Below are 21,670 nucleotides of genomic sequence, written 5' to 3' on the forward strand. Positions count from 1 at the left end.
AGAGGAGTTGGGGCAGATATATCACTTCTACTGTTTTTGTATAAACCTTTTAAGATCAACTTATTGCCTCTTTCACAATGATTTAAAACATCATTTGCCAAATATCTATTTATTTCAATTTAGAATCCATTTGTTCAAACTTTCAGATATTTTCCCATGACTTTCCTTGTAACCTACAAAAAAAAATTCCTTTGGCCTATTTGATCCTTGACTATTTTGGAATTCTAAAACAAACAAACAAACAAAAATGGACTTTATCATTTGACTAATGATATCACGTTACTTTTTGAGGACTGATACATGACTGAAATAGAGTGATTAAAATCTAACAGAAGAAAATGTCAGCTTACAATATCTTCAAACCTAGAATCATCTTCTTTGTGCTCCCTGAGTCTTAGTTTGATTTTTCTCACACCAAGATTTAAATGTTGCTATAAAAAGAAAGACAAAAGACAGCATTGGGTAGACTATCTACCATTTGAATTAATCTTGCTAATACTTTTCTCCAGCAGTTTAAGTTTTCAAAGGATGAATGCATTTTCTTTCCAAATCATAGTATGAGAAGAACTATTATGTCTCTGTAAAATCTCACATATATGGCCCCAAATACTGTTTTTATGGAGTTATCATTTGGTTTAAGGAGCACAGTTATGCACTGAGGAGTACTTACCTCTGTCATAATGTGTCATATCATCAATTCCAGAATAAATTGATCAGCTAAGGAACTGATATCAGCAGTAGGCTGGTCGTTTTATTATAAAATCAACTTTAAGATCCAAGAAGCTTAGACCACATGCAAATTACCTAAATTATTATCTTTGATGAATTTATTTCATTTTGATGTGTTGTTCATCAACATTTTGTATGTGTTCATTATGTTCACTTTTTTTGGTGGTTAAAAGAGTTGAAAACAATTTTTTTTTGAAGTTTTCATTAAATGCTTGGTAACAAGGCAGAATGTAAGGAGATGTACTTTAAAAACATAATTAGCATTAATTTGATTTGCAAATATAAATCATGAAACACAAGTGTTGTGAAATTTCCCTACAAGCCAATGTCTATAGAAATATTTGGATTTGGCTTTTAAAAAATTAAATAGAATCACCAATATAAATAGTTTTAAGATATTGAGGTAGTTAAAGAAAATAAAACAATAGCTGTCTCGAGAGCAAACAAGCAATTTCAAAAACAAAAACTCTGAGTCAGGAAACTAGAAAATTTAGAATGTATTGCAGGGTGCCCAAATCGGGTTATTGGTTGAGTCTATCTTTTGGGTCCTTTGAGTTTCTCTAATATGTAATTTGAAAATTTAAAATAAGCAATAAACCAGTGGTTTGACTGACCACATGTAGGGGATGTGACACTATCCAGACTGCTACTTCAAAAATGTCTATTTGGCTAGCTGAGCTGATACCTGAAAATTATACCACATTCCACACTGAAATGGATATTCCTGAATAGTCACTCCTCTTCAAAGAAGAATGGCTTGATTGGACTGGAAAGAACAATACAAATTATGTTGTTGCCTCCTGAATATTTTGTACCTTGTAAAAGCAAATGGAGCAGTCATTTTTTTTTAATTGAGCTATAGTTGCTTTACAATGGTGTGTTAGTTTCAGCTGTCCAGCTAAGTGAATCAGCTATATATATACATATATCGCTGATTTTTTGGATTTCCTTCTCATTTAGATCACCACAGAGCACTGAGTAGAGTCCCCTGTGCTATACAACAGGTTCTCATTAATTATCTATTTTATACATAGTATGTATATATGTCTATACCAATCTTCCAATTCATCCCACCCTCCCCTTCCCCCCTTGGTGTCCACACATTTGTTCTCTATATCTGTGTCTCTATTTCTGCTTTGCAAATAGGCTCCTCTGAACCATTTTTCTAGATTCCACATATATGATTATTATACAATATTAATTTTTTTTTTTCTTTCTGACTTACTTCACTCTCTGTGATAGTCTCTAGGTCCATCCACGTCTCTACAAATGACTCCTTTTTACACATATTCCATTGGATATATGTACCACCTCTTCTTTATCCATTCACCTATCAATGAACATTTAGGTTGCTTCCATGTCCTGGCTATTTTAAATAATCCTGCAGTGAACATTGGGGTGCATGTGTCTTTTTGAATTATAATTTTCTCAGGGTTTATGCCCAGGAGTGGGATTGCTGGGTCATATGGTAGTTCTATTTTCAGTTTCTTAAGGAAGCTCCATACTGTTCTCCATAGTGGCTGTATCAGTTTACATTCCCACCAACAGTGCAAAAGGATTCTCTTCTCCACACCCTCTCCAGCATTTATTGTTTGTAGATTTTTTGATAATGGCCATTCTGACCAGTGTGAGGTGATACCTCATTGTAATAAATAGACATTTCTCCAGGGAAGACATACAGATGGCCAAGAGACTCATGAAAAGATGCTCAACATAACTAATTATTAGAGAAATGGAGCAGTCATTTTAATCTTAATTGATATCTGATAGATAAACAGCACCTTGTTAAATTACATTATGTCATGATGGTAATTAAAAGTTTCTAATTTTAAAGTAGATGAACTAAAATAAATATCTTTATAAATAGAATAGTATTATGTTGTGAATTATAATCTTTAACAAGTTTCTTATCAGGTGAATTTAAAATAAGATAGGGAAATGTTTTATTTTGTAATTTATATGTTTCTATGGTATTAATTTAATGCAATGAATATACATTATTTTTACAATTAGAGAAAAGAGAAATGTATGAGGAACTATTCTTCTATGTAGCACTTTATATAGTAAAGAGCATGAATATATAGTTTTGAAAAAAATAATTAGAAGAGAAAAGGCTTTATGGTGAGATATTGCATGAACGCTGTTTTAGATTTAAGCTATCTGGGAACTCTATTTCATAATTAGAGAAAATTGGGATTGTTCCTGTAGCTTTATTCAATTTGAAGGTCATTCTAAGGATTCAGTTTTATTACAATAATATCTGGGCTTAACCAGGTTGTACCAATGTGAGTGAGATCCATGCCCCAGCATTGAGGAAAAAAGAAACAGATTTTTTTTTAAATAAAATTTTAAAAACCAGACCATCTCCAGGAGGGCATGATACATTATGTTTTTGACCTGAAAAAGTTATAGGATGAAGGTTATTTGTTGAAGGGAACATGTAGAAAGAATCCATGGCAAAAATATTATTTTTCTACTAGAAAATAAACTATCCAGAGACCTAACAAAACTCAACCAACCACAGGGGGCCATTCATTCTGAGACAGATTCCTACAGCTAGAGAAGCAGAACTAAAGTCAGTCAAAGGCCAGAGATCCAATCAGAGAAATGTCAGTTTGAAAAATAGTGAGGAAAACGTAGCATGTGAGATGGGAGTTTCAAAAAGTCCTTGGCATTTGCCTGGACAAAAAATGTAATGGTTTTAGCAGAGTTTCTGTTTTCTTTGTAGATGAATAGATTCAGGGAAGAACTGGCAGATAATGATGGAGCTGGGAGGATAAGTGAAGAGGCAGCATTTGGTGATTAGAAGGGCAGAGATCCAGAACAAATGTGGAGGACACTCTCTTCATTTTATCAAACGGCAAGTTTGAACACACAGAGAAAGACAAGAAATTCCCAATTGAAAAATTATGTTTTTTAAAGAATTATGAGAAAAACAAAGATAGTAAATTAAAGGTGGAGAAGCAATCATGGGGGAAAGAAAGTACTGAGTAAATGTGCTAAGTTGTGCAACATTGAGGAGAGGGGAAAACTACGATTAGTGGAGGAAAGTAGTAATATCACCAGGCGGTGTTGAAAAACCTTGAATTTGTTTTCCAAGTTATGTGTCTCAATACAGAGAAAGAAGTTGCAATTACAAAGGAGAGTGTAAAAGAGGGAAAGGGAAACACAGATTTAAGTATTTATAATAATTAACCTGAAATATAAAATAGACGGAGAGGAGAATGAGGAAAACTTGCAGCTGGAGAATTCAGAAAAATTTTTTCTACTGCAGTTTAAGTTGGCTGTCTTGATTGGGCTGAAGGTTGGAATATTTACCCTAGGGTTTAGAAAAAATGTCTAACAAGCTCTGTAACTCAATATAGCTTCCCAGTAGTTTTAGTGAATTTCCAGTTCATGGTGAAAGACGTGGAGCCTCAACTGAGAACATATTTGATTAAACAGCAAATTAAATACAAATAAAGTGCTTCATTATTATTATTATTATTATTATTACTACTACTACTACTACTTCTATTATTCGTCCCACAAATAAACCTATTTGTAGCTAAATTCCATGCAGACTTACCACAATCTTTATTAATGTAATAATATAAGCCAGTGGTTTTTTTTGTTTGTTTGTTTTTCTGTTTTTTTTTTTCAAAATAAGGCATTAAATTTGCCATCAGTTATATGGATTTTAAGCCACATAGATCTTCTTTTAATGTGAAATATTAAAATAATTTAATGTGAAATATAGACTGTATGCTACTCAGTTTCTTGCTAATGATGTCAAATTTGATTTCTTTGCCATTCAGGTACTCTTGAAAGTCTGCTGATACAGCTGATATCTGAGAGCATGAGGAATAAGTTTGCTCTTGTTGCTTCAAAATATTCCAGGATGTATCCTTGTATTAAGTTAGCTCATTGGAAATGATATACCTGGACCACACTCCTCTGCCTGCCCCCACTTCAGATTGTCTCTACTGAAAAAATTGTCAGTTATGCTCAGTCTTCACCCAGAGGTAGTAGTGAAGCATTAAAAACAGAAATGTCTCTTACTATAAAGAATGTGATTGATTTTGAACTTGCTGCACACTCTGCAAAAGCCTCTATGGCAGATCTCTCTTAGAAGCTCACTACTGGAAGGGATATTTCTCTTGATGATGTAGTCTAGTTTGGGCTACTGCATGATGAAAGTTCTCTTACACGTTAGTTTACTCCTTTGCCCTGTCTGCTAAGTTCCTGACATTTCCCCCTTGCTTTATCTATTTTTCTTTTTTGTTTTGCTTATTCTGTTTTTTTTTCTAGTTGATTTCGTATCCAAGGATCTACCTATAAGCAACAGAGTAAACCAGCAGATCATTCCTTGATTCAGATTAAATAGTCAAATTAATTTTATTTATTTATTTATTTATTTATTTTTGTATCATTAATTTTGAAATCATTGTGGGACATCTGGCACATTTTAAGGGGAATTTCAAATACTTATTCTCCTAAATACATGAAATAGTAATTCACTAAACATAACCTACTTGTTATTTGAGTTTAACATGGTAACTGTGACTTTGCCTCATAGACTTTTAAGTTATTCTGCTCTGTGAAATGAAGAAACACTGGAATTTACCTTATCATGGTACTCACTGTACTTTAACCAGTGCTTTCCATTTTCATCTTGTAATTTCTTTTTATAAGAGTAGATTTAGATGATTCAAGTGTTTATGTACACATATCTGTATGTGTAGTGGTTTTATAAGAATTTGAAAATTCAAGACCAACTCAATAACAATGTTGATATTGTGTTAAAGTGATAAATATAAATATCATACAAAAATTACATCTGAGAAATGTTTAATTTTATGTGGAATTTAAACAGGCAAGAGATGAGAAGTTAGACAAATATTAATAAAGTTATTTTTAAATTTTTTTCAACATTATATCTGGTCTAAAAGATAATACCACAACACCAATTCAAAAACAAATCAGGCAAGACTTCCCTGGTGGCACAGTGGTTAAGAATCCACCTGCCAATGTAGGTGACAGGGGTTCGAGTGCTGGTCAGGGAAAATCCCACATGCCACAGAGCAATGAAACCCATGTCACAAATACTGAGCCTGTGCTCTAGATCCCGTGAACCACAACTACAGAGCCTGCATGCCTAGAGCCTTTGCTCTGCACCAAGACAAGCCACCAAAATAGGAAGCCCACAAACTGCAATGAAAAGTAACCCCCGCTTGCCACAACTATTAAAAGCCCGTACGCAGCAACCAAGACTCAACGCATCCAAAATATTTTTTAAATTAATTAATTAATTTTAAAAAAAAAAGAAAAGAAAAATCAGGACAGTTTTCTTCAATTCTAAGTCTCATTCCCCATAGGGAAACAATCACAAATATTTTTCGTTGTTTTCAGTTTTTTGACTCCAAATTTCTAAGTAAAGTATTCTCCATCCTTCATTCTCTCCCACTGTCCTGTGGGTCTTTATGCCACCTCTCTTTTATTTTTTTCTTTCTTTCTTTTTAGATATTATCACTGTTTATTACTTGGGTCTAATATAGACATTAGATGATTAGTATCAAATACCATCTCTCATATCCAACTCAAAATCACATTTCCCCTTCTGCTATACTCCCATTATAATAGATTAGAATTTGTAGCTAAATCTATATTTGGCTTTCATATTATTACAATTTGCAATTTAGACTACCTGACCTGCACAGTATATTAGCATTTTCAGTTCTGATACAATTTTAGCTTGTTTTTCATTGTTTATATATATATATATATATATATATATATATATATATATATATATATATATATATATATATATATATATATATATATATATATATTTGTTGTTGTTGTTTAACATCGTTATTGGAGTATAATTGCTTTACAATAGTGCATTAGTTTCTGCTCTATAACCAAGTGCATCAGCTATATGCATACATATATCCCCATATCTCCTCCCTCTTGCATTTCCCTCCCACCCTCCCTATCCCACCCCTCTAGGTGGTCACAAAGCACCACCTAGCTACTGATTTTACATTTGGTAGTGTATATATGTCCATGCCTCTCTTTCACTTTGTCACAGCTTAACCTTCCCCCTCCCCATATCCTCAAGTCCATTCTCTAGTAGGTCTGAGTCTTTGTTCCTGTCCTGCCCCTAGGTTCTTCATAACCATTTTTTTTAGATTCCATATATATGTTTTAGCATACAGTATTTGTTTTTCTCTTTCTGACTTATTTCACTCCGTATGACAGACTCTAAGTCCATCCACCTCACTACAAATAACTCAATTTCATTTCTTTTTATGGCTGAGTAATATTCCGTTGTATATATGTGCCACTTCTTCTTTATCCATTCAGCAAGCGAAGCCAGGTCTGCCTTGGGCAGAGAAGCCCCCTCATAGGGCTGACAGGCAGGCAGAGTGGGAGGCTGAGTTTATATGAATGAGGATGCACCTCAGAATCCCAAGGGGGGACCTCTAAGCAGCCGGGAGGTGAGCAAGCCTGGACGGAGATGTCTCAGCCTCATCCCAGCAGGAAACACACTCACACTGTCTGGACGTTCTTTTTTTTTTTTTTTTTTAAACATCTTTATTGGAGTATAATTGCTTTAAAATAGTGTGTTAGTTTCTGCTTTATAACAAAGTGAATCAGTTATACATATACATATGTTCCCATATCTCTTCATTCTTGTGTCTCCCTCCCTCCCACCCTCCCTATCCAACCCCTCTAGGTGTTCACAAAGCACCAAGCTGACCTCCCTGTGCTTATGTGGCTCCTTCCCACTAGCTATCTATTTTACGTTTGGTAGTGTATATATGTCCATGCCACTCTCTCAATTTGTCACAGCTTACCCCTCCCACTCCCGATATCCTCAAGTCCATTCTCTAGTAGATCTGTGTCTTTATTCCCGTCCTACCCCTAGGCACTTCATGACACTTTTTTTTCTTAGATTCCATATATATGTGTTAGTATATGGTATTTGTCTTACTCTTTCTGACTTACTTCAATCTGTATGACAAATTTTAGGTCCATCCACCTCACTACAAATAACTCAATTTCGTTTCCTTTTATGGCTGAGTAATATTCCATTGTATATATGTGCCACATCTTCTTTATTCATTCAACCAATGATGGACACTTAGGTTGCTCCCATCTCCTGACTATTGTAAACAGAGCTGCAATGAACATTTTGGTACATGACTCTTTTTGAATTATGGTTTTCTCAGGGTATATGCCCAGTAGTGGGATTGCTGGGTCATATAGTAGTTCTATTTTTAGTTTTTTAAGGAACCTCCATACTGTTCTCCATAGTGGCTGTACCAATTCACATTCCCACCAGCAGTGCAAGAGTGTTCCCTTTTCTCCACACCCTCTCCAGCATTTATTGTTTCTAGATTTTTTCATGAAGGCCATTCTGACTGGTGTGAGATGATATCTCATTGTAGTTTCGATTTGCATTTCTCTAATGATTAATGATGTTGAGCATTCTTTCATGGGTTTGTTGGCAGTCTGTATATCTTCTTTGGATAAATGTCTATTTAAGTCTTCTGCCCATTTTTGGATTACATTGTTTTGTTGTTGTTGTTGTTGTTGTTATTGAGCTGCATGAGCTGCTTGTAAATTTTGAAGATTAATCCTTTGTCAGTTGCTTCATTTGCAAATATTTTCTCCCATTCTGAGAGTTGTCCTTTCGTCTAGTTTATGGTTTCCTTTGCTGTGCAAAAGCTTTGAAGTTTCATTAGGTCCCATTTGTTTATTTTTGTTTTTATTTCCATTTCTCTAGGAGGTGAGTCAAAATGGATCTTTCTGTGATGTATGTCATAGAGTGTTCTGCCTATGTTTTCCTCTAACGGTTTGATAGTTTCTGGCCTTATATTTAGGTCTTTAATCCAGTTAGAGCTTATTTTTGTGTATGGTGTTAGGGAGTGTTCTAATCTTATACTCTTACATGTACCTGTCCAGTTTCCCCAGCACCACTTATTGAAGAGGCTGTCCTTTCTCCACTGTACATTCCTGCCTCCTTTATCAAACATAAGGTGACCATATGTGTGTGGGGTTACCTCTGGGCTTTCTATCCTGTTCCATTGATCTATATTTCTGTTTTTGTGCCAGTATCATACTGTCTCAATTACTGTAGCTTTGTAGTATAGTCTGAAGTCTAGGAGCCTGATTCCTCGAGCTCCGTTTTTTGTTCTCAAGATTGCTTTGCCTGTTCGGGGTCTTTTGTGTTTCCATACAAATTGTGAAATGTTTTTGTTCTAGTTCTGTGATAAATGCAAGTGGTAGTTTGATAGGAATTGTATTGAATCTGTAGATTGCTTTGGGTAATACGGTCATTTTCACAATGTTGATTCTTCCAATCCAAGAACATTGTATATCTCTCCATCTATTTGTATCATCTTTAATTTCTTTCATCAGTGTCTTATAATTTTCGGAATACAGGTGTTTTGTCTCCTTAGGTAGGTTTATTCCTAGATATTTTATTCTTTTTGTTGCAGTTAAATGGGAGTGTTTTCTTGACTTCACTTTCAGATTTTTCATCATTAGTGTATAGGAAAGCCAGAGATTTCTGTGCATTAATTTTGTATCCTGCTACTTTACCAAATTCATTGATTAGCTCTAGTAGTTTTCTGGTAGCATCTTTAGGATACCCTATATATAGTATCATGTCATCTGCAAACAGTGACAGTGTTACTTCTTCTTTTCCATCTTGGATTCCTTTTATTTCAATTTCTTCTCTGATTGCTGTGGCTAAAACTTCCAAAACTTTGCTGAATAAGAGTGGTGAGAGTGGGCAACCTTGTCTTGTTCCTGATCTTAGTGGAAATGGTTTCAGTTTTTCACCATTGAGGATGATTTTGGCTTTGGTTTGCCATATATGGCCTTTATTATGTTAAGGAAAGATCCCTCTATGCCTACTTTCTGCAGGGTTTTTTATCATAAATGTGTACTGAATTTGGTCGAAAGATTTCTCTGCATCTCTTGAGATTATCATATGGTTTTTCTCCTTCAATTTGTTAATATGGTGTATCACATAGATTTATTTGTGTATATTGAAGAATCCTTGCATTCCTGGAATAAACCTCACTTGATCATGGTGTATGATCCTTTTAATGTACTGTTGGATTCTGTTTGCTAGTATATTGTTGAGGATTTTTGCATCTATGTTCATCAGTGATATTGGCCTGTAGTTTTCTTTATTTGTGGCATCTTTGTTTGGTTTTCCTATTAGGGTGATGTTGGCCTCGTAGAATGATGTTGGGAGTGTTCCTCCCTCTGCTATATTTTAGAAGAGTTTGAGAAGGATACATCTTAGCTCTTCTCTAAATGTTTGATAGAATTCACCAGTGAAGCCATCTGGTCCTGGGCTTTTGTTTGTTGGAAGATTTTTAATCACAGTTTCAATTTCAGTGCTTTTGATCAGTCTTTTCATATTTTCTATTTCTTCCTGATTCAGTCTTGACAGTTTGTGCATTTCTAAGCATTTGTCCATTTCTTACAGGTTGTCCATTTTATTGGCATAGAGTTGCTTGTAGTACTCTCTCATGATCCTTTGTATTTCTGCAGTGTCAGTTGTTACTTCTCCTTTTTCATTTCTAATCCTATTGATTTGAGTCTTCTCCCTTTTTTTCTTGATGAGTCTGGCTAAGGGTTTATCAATTTTGTTTATCTTCTCAAAGAGCCAGCTTTTAGTTTTATTGATCTTTGCTGTCATTTCCTTCATTTATTTCTGCTCTGATCTTTATGATTTCTTTCCTTCTGCTAACTTTGGGTTTTTTTTAGTTGTTGTTCTTCTTCTTTCTCTAATTGTTTTAAGTGCAAGTTTAGGTTGCTTATACGAGATGTTTCCTGTTTCTTAAGGTAGGATTGTATTCCTATAAACTTCCATTTTAGAACTTCTCTTGCTGCATCCCATAAGTTTTGGATCATTGTGTCTCCACTGTCATTTGTTTCTAGGCATTTTTTTATTTCCTCTTTGATTTCTTCAGTGACCACTTCATTACTAACTCGTGTATTGTTTAGCCTCCATGTGTTTGTAATTTTTACAGATCTTTTCCTGTAATTGATATCTAGTCTCATAGCATTGTGGTCAGAAAAGATACTTGATACTATTTCAATTTTCTTAAATTTGCAAAGGCTTGATTTGTGACACAAGATATGATCTATCCTGTAGAATGTTCCATGAACACTTGAGAAAAATGTGTATTCTGTTGTTTTTAGATGGAATGTCCTATAAGTATCACTTAAATCCATCTTGTTTAATGTATCATTTAAACCTTGTGTTTCCTTATTTATTTTCATTTTTGATCATTTGTCCATTGGTGAAAGTAGGGTGTTAGTGTCCTCTACTATGAATGTGTTTCCCCTTTTATGGCTGGTAGTATTTGCCTTTCGTACTGAGGTGCTCCTATGTTGGGTGCATAAATATTTACAATTGTTATATCTTCTTCTTGGATTGAACCCTTGATCATTATGTAGTGTCCTTCTTTGTCTCTTGTAATAGTCTTTATTTTAAAGTCTATTTTGTCTGATATGTGTATTGTTACTCCAGCTTTCTTTTGATTTCCATTTGCATGGAATATCTTTTTTCATCTCCTCACGTTCAGTCTGTATGTTTCCCTATGTCTGGAGTGGGCCTCTTGTAGACAGCATATATATGGGTCTTATTTTTGTATCCATTCAGCCAGTCTGTGTCTCTTGGTGGAAGCATTTAATCCATTTACATTTAAGGTAATTATCGATATGTATGTTCCTATTCCCATTTCTTTAATTGTTTTGGGTTTGGTTTTGTAGGTCTTTTCCTTCTCTTGTGTTCCTTGCCTAAAGAAGTTCCTTTAGCATTTGTTGCAAAGCTGGTTTGGTGGTACTGATCTCTCTCAGCTTTTCCTTGTCTGTAAGATTTTAATTTCTGCATCAAATCTGAATGAGATCCTTGCTGGGTAGAGTAATCTTGGTTGTAGATTTTTCACCTTCATCACTTTAAATATGTCCTTCCACTCCCTTCTGGCTTGCAGAGTTTCTGCTGAAAGATCAGCTGTTTTCTTATGGGGATTCCCTTGTGTGTTATTTGTTGTTTTTCCCTTGCTGCTTTTAATATATTTTCTTTGTATTTAATTTTTGATAGTTTGATTAATATGTGTCTTGGCGTGTTTCTCCTTAGATTGATCCTGTATGGACTCTGTGCTTCCTGGACTTGATTAACTATTTCCTTTCCCATATTAGGGAAGTTTACAAGTATAATCTCTTCAAATATTTTGTCAGACCCTTTCTTTTTCTCTTCTTTTTCTGTGACCCCTATAATTCGAATGTTGTCCCAGAGGTCTCTGAGCCTCTCCTCAGTTCTTTTCATTCTTTTTCCTTTATTCTTCTCTGCAGTAGTTATTTCCACTCTTTTGTCTTCCAGGTCACTTATCCGTTCTTCTGCCTCAGTTATTCTGCTATTGATCCCTTCTAAAGTATTTTTAATTTCATTCATTGTGTTATTCATCATTGCCTCTTTCCTCTTTAGTTCTCCAAGGTCCATGTTAAATGTTTCTTGCTTTTTCTCTATTCTATTTCCAAGATTTTGGATCACCTCTACTATAATTACTGTGAAGTCTTTTTCAGGTAGACTGCTTATTTCCTCTTCATTTGTTAGGTCTGGTGGGTTTTTACCTTGCTCCTTCGTCTGCTGTGTGATTTTTTGTCTTATCATTTTGCTTATCTTACTGTGTTTAGGGTCTGCTTTTTGCAGGCTGCAAGTTCTTAGTTCCCATTATGTTTGGTGTCTGCCCCCTTTGGCTAAGGTTGATTCAGTAGGTTGTATAGACTTCCTGGTGGAGGGGACTAGTGCCTGTGTTCTGGTGGATGAGGCTGGATCTTTTCTTTTTGGTAGGCAAGTCCACGTCTGGTGGTTTGTTTTGGAGTGTCTGTGGCCTTATTATGATTTTAGGAAGCCTATCTGCTGATGGGTGGTATTGTGTTCCTGTCTTGCTAGTTGTTTAGCATAGGGTTTCCAACACTGTAGCTTGCTGGTCATTAAGTGAAGCTGAGTGTTGTTGTTGAGATGGAGATCTCTAGGTGATTTTTGCCATTTGATATTACATGGAGCTGGGAGGTCTCTTGTGGACCAGTGTCCTGAAGTTGGCTCTCCCATGTCAGAGACACAGCACTGACTGCTGGCTTCAGTACCAAGAGACTTTCATCCACACGGCTCAGAATAAAAGGGATAAAAAGTAGCAAGAAAGAAAGAAAGAAAAAGAAGATAAAATAAAATAAAATAAAGTTATTAAAATAAAAAAGTTATTAAGAAAAATATTTGTTTTAAATAAAACAAACAGACAAGTAAACCAAAAACAAACAAAACAAAAAACAAAAAACGGACAGAGTCTTAGGACAAATGGTGAAAACAAATCTATACAGACAAAAGCTCACACAGGAACATATACATAAACACTCACAAAAAGAGGAAAAGGGAAAAAACAATATATCTTGTTCTCAAAGCCCATCTCCTCAATTTGGGATGATTCATTGTCTATTGAGGTATTCCACCAATGCAGGGTACATCAAGTTGACTGTGGAGATTTAATCTGCTGCTTCTGAGGCTGCTGAGAGAGGTTTCCCTTTCTCTTCTTTGTTCGCACAGCTCCTGGGTCTCAGCTTTGGATTTGGCCCCGCCTCTACATGTAAGTCGCCGGAGGGTGTCTTTTCTTCGCTCAGACAGGACGGGGTTAAAGGAGTAGCTGATTGGGGTGGCTCTGGCTCACTCAGACCGGGGGTAGGAAGAGGTCTGGATGCAGGGTGAGCCTGTGGCGGCAGAGGCCAGCATGACGTTGCACCAGCCTGATGCGTGCCGTGTGGAACAACATCCAGGTATGTTGTTGCTGGATCATGGGACCCTTGCAATGGTGGGCTTCACAGGCTCCTGGGAGGGAAGACGTGGATAATGACCTGTCCTCGCACACAGGCTTCTTGGTGGCGGCAGCAGTGGCCTTGGCATCTCATGCCCGTCTCTAAGTTCCACGCTGATAGCCGCAGCTTGCACCCATCTCTGGAGCTCCTTTAAGCAGCGATCTTAACCTCCTCTCCTTGCATACCAGGAAACAAAGAGGGAAGAAAAGGTCTCTTGCCTCTTTGGCAGGTCCAGACATTTTCCTGGAGTACCTCCCTGCTAGCCATGGTGCACTAACCCCTTCAGGCTGTGTTCACACCGCCATTCCTCTCCCTGCGATTGGACCAAAGCCCAAGCCTCAGCTCCCAGCCCCCGATCGCCCCTGTGGGTGAGCAGACAAGCCTGTCAGGCTGGTGAATGCTGGTCGGCACCGATCCTCTGTGTGGGAATCTCTCCACTTTGCCCTCTGCAACCCTGTTGCTGTGCTCTCCTCTGTGGCTCCAAAGATTTCCCCCTCCACAGCCTGCAGTCTCCACCTGCAAAGTGGCTTTCTAGTGTGTGGAAACATTTCCTCCTTCACAGCTCCCTCCCACTGGTGCAGGTCCCATCCCTATTCTTTTGTCTCTGTTTATTCTTTTTTCTTTTGCCTTACCCAGGTACGTGGGGAGTTTCTTGCCTTTTGGGAGGTCTGAGGTCTTCTGTGAGCATTCAGTGGTGTTCTGTAGGAGTTGTTCCACATGTAGGTGTATTTCTGATGTATCTGTGGGGAGGAAGGTGATCTCCGCATCTTACTCTTCTGCCATCTTCCCCCTCCCCTTGGCAGGAGGATTCTTAACCACTGCACCACCAGGGAAGTCATGTCTGGACCTTCTTGACCCTAATGCAGTGGAAGTGCTATTTTAAAGATGAACTTGACCAGAACTGCCAAGAGGGACTGCTTTCTCCAGGACCCAGGTACCACTTGGGGAGGTGGTGCTAGATTGAGAGGACCAGTGGATGCTTGACTCATTATCCAGACTCCATGTCAAAGTCTTGAGCAGCTTTTCAAGTGCCTCTTGGTCATCTGTATTTCTTCTTTGGAGAAATGTCTATTTAGGTCTTCTACCCAGTTTTTGATTGGGTTGTTTGTTTTCTTAATATTGAGCTGCATGAGCTTTTGTACATTTTGGAGATTAATCCTTTGTTTGCTGCTTCTTTTGCAAATATTTTCTTGTATTTTGAGGGTTGTCTTTTCATTTTGCTTATACTTGCCTTTGCTGTGAAAAAGCTTTTAATTTTCATTAGGTCCCATTTGTTTATTTTTGTTTTTATTTCTATTACTCTTGGAGGTGGGTCAAAAAGGTTATTGCTGTGATTTACACCATAGAGTGTCCTTCCTGTGTTTTCCTCTAAGAGTTTTATAGTGTCCGGTCTTACATTTAAGTCTTTAATTTAGTTTGAGTTTATTTCTGTGTATGGTTTTAGGGAGTTTTCTAATTTTATTATTTTACATGTAGCTGTCCAGTTTTCCCAGCACAACTTACTGAGGAGACTGTCCTTTCTCCATTGTATATTCTTGCCTCCTTTATCAAAGATAAGGTGACCATATGTGTGTGGGTTTATCTCTGGGGCTTCTATCCTGTTCCATTTATCTATATTTCTGTTTTTCTACCAGTGTCATATTGTCTTAATTACTGTACATTTGCAATATAGTCTGAAGTCAAGGATTCTGATTCTTCCAGCTCAGTATTTTTCCCTCAAGATTGCTTTGACTATTTGGGGTATTTTTTGTCTCCATACAAATTTTAATTTTTTTGTACCAGTTCTGTAAAAAACGCCATTGGTAATTTGATAGGGATTGCATTGAATCTGTAGATTGCTTTGGGTAGTTTAGTCATTTTCACAAAGTTGATTCTTCCAATCCAAGAACATGGTGTATCTCTCCATCTATTTGTGTCATCTTTGTTTTCTTTCATCATTGTTTTATAGTTTTCTGAGTACAGTTCTTTTACATCCTTTGGTAGGTTTATTCCTAGGGATTTTATTCTTTTTGTTGCAATGGTGAATTAGATTGTTTGCTTAATTTCTCTTTCTGATCTTTCATTGTTAGTGTATAGGGATTCAAGAGATTTCTGTGCATTAATTTTGTATCCTGCTACTTTACCAAATTCATTGGTTAGCTCTAGTAGTTTTCTGGTGGAATCTTTAGGAGTTTCTATGTATAGTTCCATGTCATCCACAAACAGTGACATTTTTACTTCTTCTTTTCCAATTTGTATTATTTTATTTCTTTTTTTTTTCCTCTGATTGACGTGGCTAGGACTTCCAAACTATGTTGAATAATAATGGTGAGAGTGGGCATCCTTGTCTTGCTCCTGATCTTAGAGGAAATACTTTCAGTTTTTCACCATTGATAATGATGTTTGCTATGAGTTTTTCATATATGGCCTTTATTATATTAAGGTAGGGTAACTCTATACCCACTTTCTGGACAGTTTTTATCATAAAGTTGTGTTGAATATTGTCAAAAGCTTTTTCTGCATCTATTGAGATGATCATATGGTTTTTATTCTTCAATTTGTTAATATGGTGTATCACATTGATTGATTTGCATATATTGAAGAATCCTTGCATCCCTGGGATAAATCACACTTGTTTATGGTGTATGATCCTTTTAATGTGTTGTTGGATTCTGTTTGTTAGTATTTTATTAAGGACTTTTGAATCTATATTCATCAGTGATGTTGGTCTGTAATTTTCTTTTTTTGTAATATCTTTGTCTGGTTTTGTTTTCAAGGTGATGGTGGCCTCATAGAATGAGTTTGGGAGAGTTCTTTCCTCTGTAATTTTTTGGAAGAGTTTGAAATTATTGCATGTTAGCTCTTCTCTAAATGTTTGATAGAATTCACCTGTGAAGTTATATGGTCCTGGACGTTTCTTTGTTGGAAGATTTTTAATCACAGGATCAATTTCATTACTTGTGATTGGTCTGTCCATATTTTCTATTTCTTCCTCTTTCAGTCTTGGAAGGTTATACCTGTGTAAGAATTTGTCCATTTCTTCCAGGTTGTCCATTTTATTGGCATAGTGTTGCTTGTAGTAGTCTCTTAGGATGCTTTGTATTTCTACAGTGTCCCTTGTAACTTCTCCTTTTTCATTTCTAATTTTATTGATTTGAGTCCTCTGTCTCGTTTTATTGATGAGTCTGCCTAAAAGTTTATCAATTTTGTTTATCTTCTCAAAGAACCAGCTTTCAGTTTTATTGATCTTTACTATTGTTTCCTTTGTTCCTATTTCATTTATTTCTGCTCTTCTTGTTATAATTTCTTTCCTTCTACTAACTTTAGACTTTGTTTGTTCTTCTTTCTCTAGTTCCTTTAAGGGTAATGTTAGATTGTTTATTTGAGATTTTTTTTTGTTTCTTGAGGTAAGATTGTATTGCTATAAACTACCCTCCTAGAACTGCTTTGGTTGCAACCCATAGGTTTTCATTGTCTTTCGTGTCTAGGTATTTTCTGATTTCCTCTTTGATTTCTTCAGTGTTCTCTTGGTTATTTAGTAACATACTTTTTAGCCTCCATGTGTTTGTATATTTACAGATCTTTTTTCCCCTGTAACTTATTTCTAATCTTATAACATTGTGGTCAGAAAAGATGCTTGATACAATTTCAATTTTCTTAAATTTACTGAGGTTTGATTTGTGAACCAAGATGTGATCTATCCTGGAGAATTTTCCATGTTCACTTGAGAAGAAAGTGTATTTTGTTGTTTTAGGGTGGAATAACCTATAAATATCAATTAAATCTACCTGGTTTATTATGTCATTTGAAGCTTTTTTTTCCTTATTAATTTTCTGTCTGGATAATATGCCCATTGTTGTAAGTGAGGTGATAAAGCCCCCCACTATTATTGTGTTACTGTTGATTAACTCTTTTATAGCTGTTATCATTTGCCTTATGTATTGAGGTGCTTCTATGTTGGGTGCATATATATTTATAATTGTTATATCTTCTTATTGGATTGATCACTTGATCATTATGTAGTGTCCTTCCTTGTCTCTTGTAGCATTCTTTATTTTAAAGTCTATTTTATCTGATATGAGTATTGCTATTCTAGATTTCCTTTGATTTCCTTGTACATGGAATATCTTTTTCCATCCCCTCATTTTCAGTCTGTATGTGTCCCTAGGTCTTAAGTGGGTCTCATGTAGACAGCATATATATGGATCTTGTTTTTATATCCATTCAGCAAGGCTGTGTCTTTTGGTTGGAGCATTTAATCCATTCACATTTAAGGTAATTAATGATATGTATGTTCCTATTACCATTTCTTAATTGTTTTGGGTTTGCTTTGGTAGGTCCTTTTCTTCTCTTGTGTTTCCCACTTAGAGAAGTTCCTTTAGCATTTGTTTTAGAGCTGGTTCTGTGGTGCTGAATTTTCTTAGCTTTTGCTTGTCTGTAAAATATTTGATTTATCTGTTGAATCTGAATGAGGTCCTTGCTGGGTAGTGTAATCTTGGTTGTAAGTTCTTCCCTTTCATCACTTTAAATATATTGTGACACTCCCTTCTGTCTTTTAGAGTTCCTGCTGAGAAATCAGCTGTTAACCTTATGGGATTTCCCTTTTATGTTATCCGTCATTTTTCCCATGTTGCTTTTAATAATTTTTTTTGTCTTTAATTTTTGTCAGTTTGATTAATGTGTGTCTCAACATGTTTCTCCTTGGGTTTATCCTGCCTAGGATTCTCTTTGCTTCCTGGAAATGGGTGGCTATTTCCTTTCCTATGTTAAGAAAGTGTTCAACTATAATCTCTTCAATATTTTCTAGGGTCATTTCTCACTTCTCCTTTTGGGATTCCTATTATCCATATATTGGTGTGTTTAATGCTGTCCCAGAGGTCTCTTAGGCTGTCTTCATTGCTTTTCATTCTTTTTCTTTATTCTACTCCATGGTCGTGAATTCCACCATTCTGTCTTCCATGTCACTTCTCCATTCTTCTGCCTCAATTATTCTGCTATTGATTTATTCTAGTGTATTTTTTCATTTTCCTTATTATACTGTTCATCTCTGTTTGTTTGTTCTTTCATTCTTCTAGGTGTTTGTTCTTTAATTCTTCCAGTTATTTCTTAATCATTTCTTGCATCTTCTCGATCTTTCCCTCCATTCTTGTTCTGAGGTCCTGGATCATCTTCACTATCATTATTTTGAATTATTTTTCTGGAATGCTTCCTATCTCCACTTCATTTATTTGTTTATCTGGGATTTTATTTTGATCCTTTATCTGGTACATAGTCTTCTGCTGTTTCTTTTTGTCTAACTTTCCGTGAATGTGTTTTTCATTCCACAGGCTGCAGGACTGTAGGTCTTCTTGCTTCTGCTATCTTCTCTCTTGTGTATGAGGCTATCTAAGAGGCTTGTGCAAGCTTCCTGATTGAAGGGACTGGTGGCGGGTTGAGCTGGGTGTTTCTCTGTTCGGCAGAGTTCAGTACAACTTTAATCCACTTGTCTGCTAATGGATGGGGCTGAGTTCCCTCCCTGTTGGTTGCTTGGACTGAGGTGATACAACACTGGAGCCTATTGGCTCTTTGGTGGGGCTAATGGCACACTCTAGGAGAGTTCATGCCAAGGGTTACTTCCCCTAACTTCTGCTGCCAGTGTCCTTGTCCCCACAGTGAGGGACAGCCACACCCCTGCCTCTGAAGGAGACCCTCAAACATTACAATGTAGGTCTGGTTAGTCTACTCTGGGGCCATTGGTCCTTCACCCTTGTCCTGATGCACACACTACTTTGTGTGTGCCCTCCAACAATAGAGTCTCTATTTTCCCCAGTCTTGTCAAAGTTCTGCAATCAAATCTCACTAGCCTTCAAAGTCTGATTCTCTCAGAATTCCTCCTCTTTTTGCCAGACCCCCAGGTTTGGAAGCCTGATGTAGGGCCCAGAACTTTTACTCCTGTGGGTGGACTTCTGTGGTATAATTGTTCTCCAGTTTGTGAGTCACCCACCCAGTGGTTATGGGATTTGTTTTTATTGTGATTGCACCCCCTCCTACCATCTCATTGCAGCTTCTCCTTTGTCTTTTGATGTGGGGTATCTTTTTTGGTGAGTCCCAGTGTCTTCCTGTCAATGATTGTTCAGCAGTTAATTGTGATCCTGGTGTTCTCACAAGAGAGAGTGAGTGCACTTCCTTCTACTCCACCATCTTGAACCAATCGCCCTGAAGTATTTTTAAAATTTTAAAATTATTATGGGTGCTCATTGGGGTTTATTTATCTGGAAAAATTTCTTTTCCCTTCTGAGACTCTTTTTGTTAATGTTCTTCTCTGCAATTTTTTTTACCTTGTTATTTGGATATTGTATCACATTTATTGATTTATATTTCTTGTCTAATCTCTCCCATTATCTCTGTGTTTTTATTCTATTATTGGGAAGATATTCTCAATTATGCATTCCAATATTGATTGTAATTTTTCTATTATGTGTCCTCAAGTTTTTTTTTTCCTCTTAGAGTGTTTATTTTGATTATGTGTTTAAAATAGCAATGTGTGATTTAGTTCATGAATGAAATATTCACAATTTTTAGTATTTTTTTAATATATTTAAACATATGCTCCCCACACTTTGCCTTTATCTAAGTTCCTTCTTTTCTGTTTGTGTGTCTCAGTCACTCTCTTCCATATTTGGAAATTTTCTTCCGTATTGGGTGATTGTTGGTTCCTTGTTCATTTATGAGAGTGAGACACTAAAATACTGTTTGAAGCTGTGTGTGTGGGTGTGGTGGTAGTGGAGGAGACTTCTTTAATGTGTGGCCTGTCTGTAGGCTAATTGGGCTGAATCCTGGCCATTCCACGGATTACCCTCAGGATTGGCATCTTGAGGATTTTTCTTTCCAGCAAGATAATTTCCCCCAGAGAAAAGTTCTGAATTCTCCTGCAGTGATTGTAAATCTGGCACCAGGATTTGGGAGGCAAGAAGGGGAAACAGCACCAGCTGCATAATTTAAGGATGCTTTGATCAAAAATTATTAGGAATTTTAAGCAAGCAAGAGGAAAGCATTAAACCAAGAGTAGGACCCTTCTGAGTGTGGACTCTGGGTGACTACACAAGTCCCTTGCCTATGATGTCAACTCTGAGAGGAATCAGCAGAGAGGGGTAGGTTTCTCACTGTTGAGTATGTGGACTTTCACATAATCACTGTGGTGACTTGTTTTTCAGCAGACCAGAGATTCTGTTTCCGTCTCTCTAGAGCTAGCCATTGTGTTACCTACTGGCAAGTGCCAAGGAGCAAATTCTGGCTGTAGAGGCAAAATGGTGGGAAAATGGTTCTGAAGCCTGGCATTCCTTATAAAGATTTTCAATAAATTATTCTGCTTTCAGTTCCAGGGAGATGTTTTTAATTCACTGTGCTTAAGCAGAAATTAGGCTTTTTCTTTAACTTGGTGTTTAAAAAAGCATTTAGAAAATTTGTCTGTAAAAATGTATTCCATATTAGAGAACTATAGGATTTCCTTTTACAAAACAGTTTAACTCTCTCTCTCTCTGTTCTTTGATCTTCTTTAACTGAAATAGACTTTGGAGATAATATAAACCATTTCTCTCATTTTATAAATGAATTAATTAAAACTCAGCTAATTGAGAGACATTCACATTGATATACAGCTGGATGGAAGCAAAAGAATGTCACAACTTTTAATGATTATAAAGTGTTTGGTATTTAATGCTTAATTAACTATCATTTAAACATAGAAAGTATATCTTTATTAAAAATTTTAGGTATTAGAGAATGTTTGTCTACTTGAAGGAAAAGCATCTGCACACAAAAAGTAATGCCTTTCACACTATAAGAATTCAAAAATCATTTTTGATCAATAATAGGAAGGCAGGATCATTGGTTTAACACTATATTCTGATGTGATTAAATGAGCATCCTAGAGATTGTTAATGCTTAATTTTTAATATATGAAGAAATTTATTCTATTGGGAAAATAATGAATAAAAGTACATTATTTTAAAACTTATTTTTGTATTCACTGTGCATTTGTATCTTTTTAATGAGTATTTTGGATTATTATCTCTAGTTCACAAGTACAGAAAACTCT

This window comes from Mesoplodon mirus, assembly GCF_964341445.2.
Source record: "Mesoplodon mirus genome assembly, chromosome: 17".
Taxonomy (NCBI): domain Eukaryota; kingdom Metazoa; phylum Chordata; class Mammalia; order Artiodactyla; family Ziphiidae; genus Mesoplodon; species Mesoplodon mirus.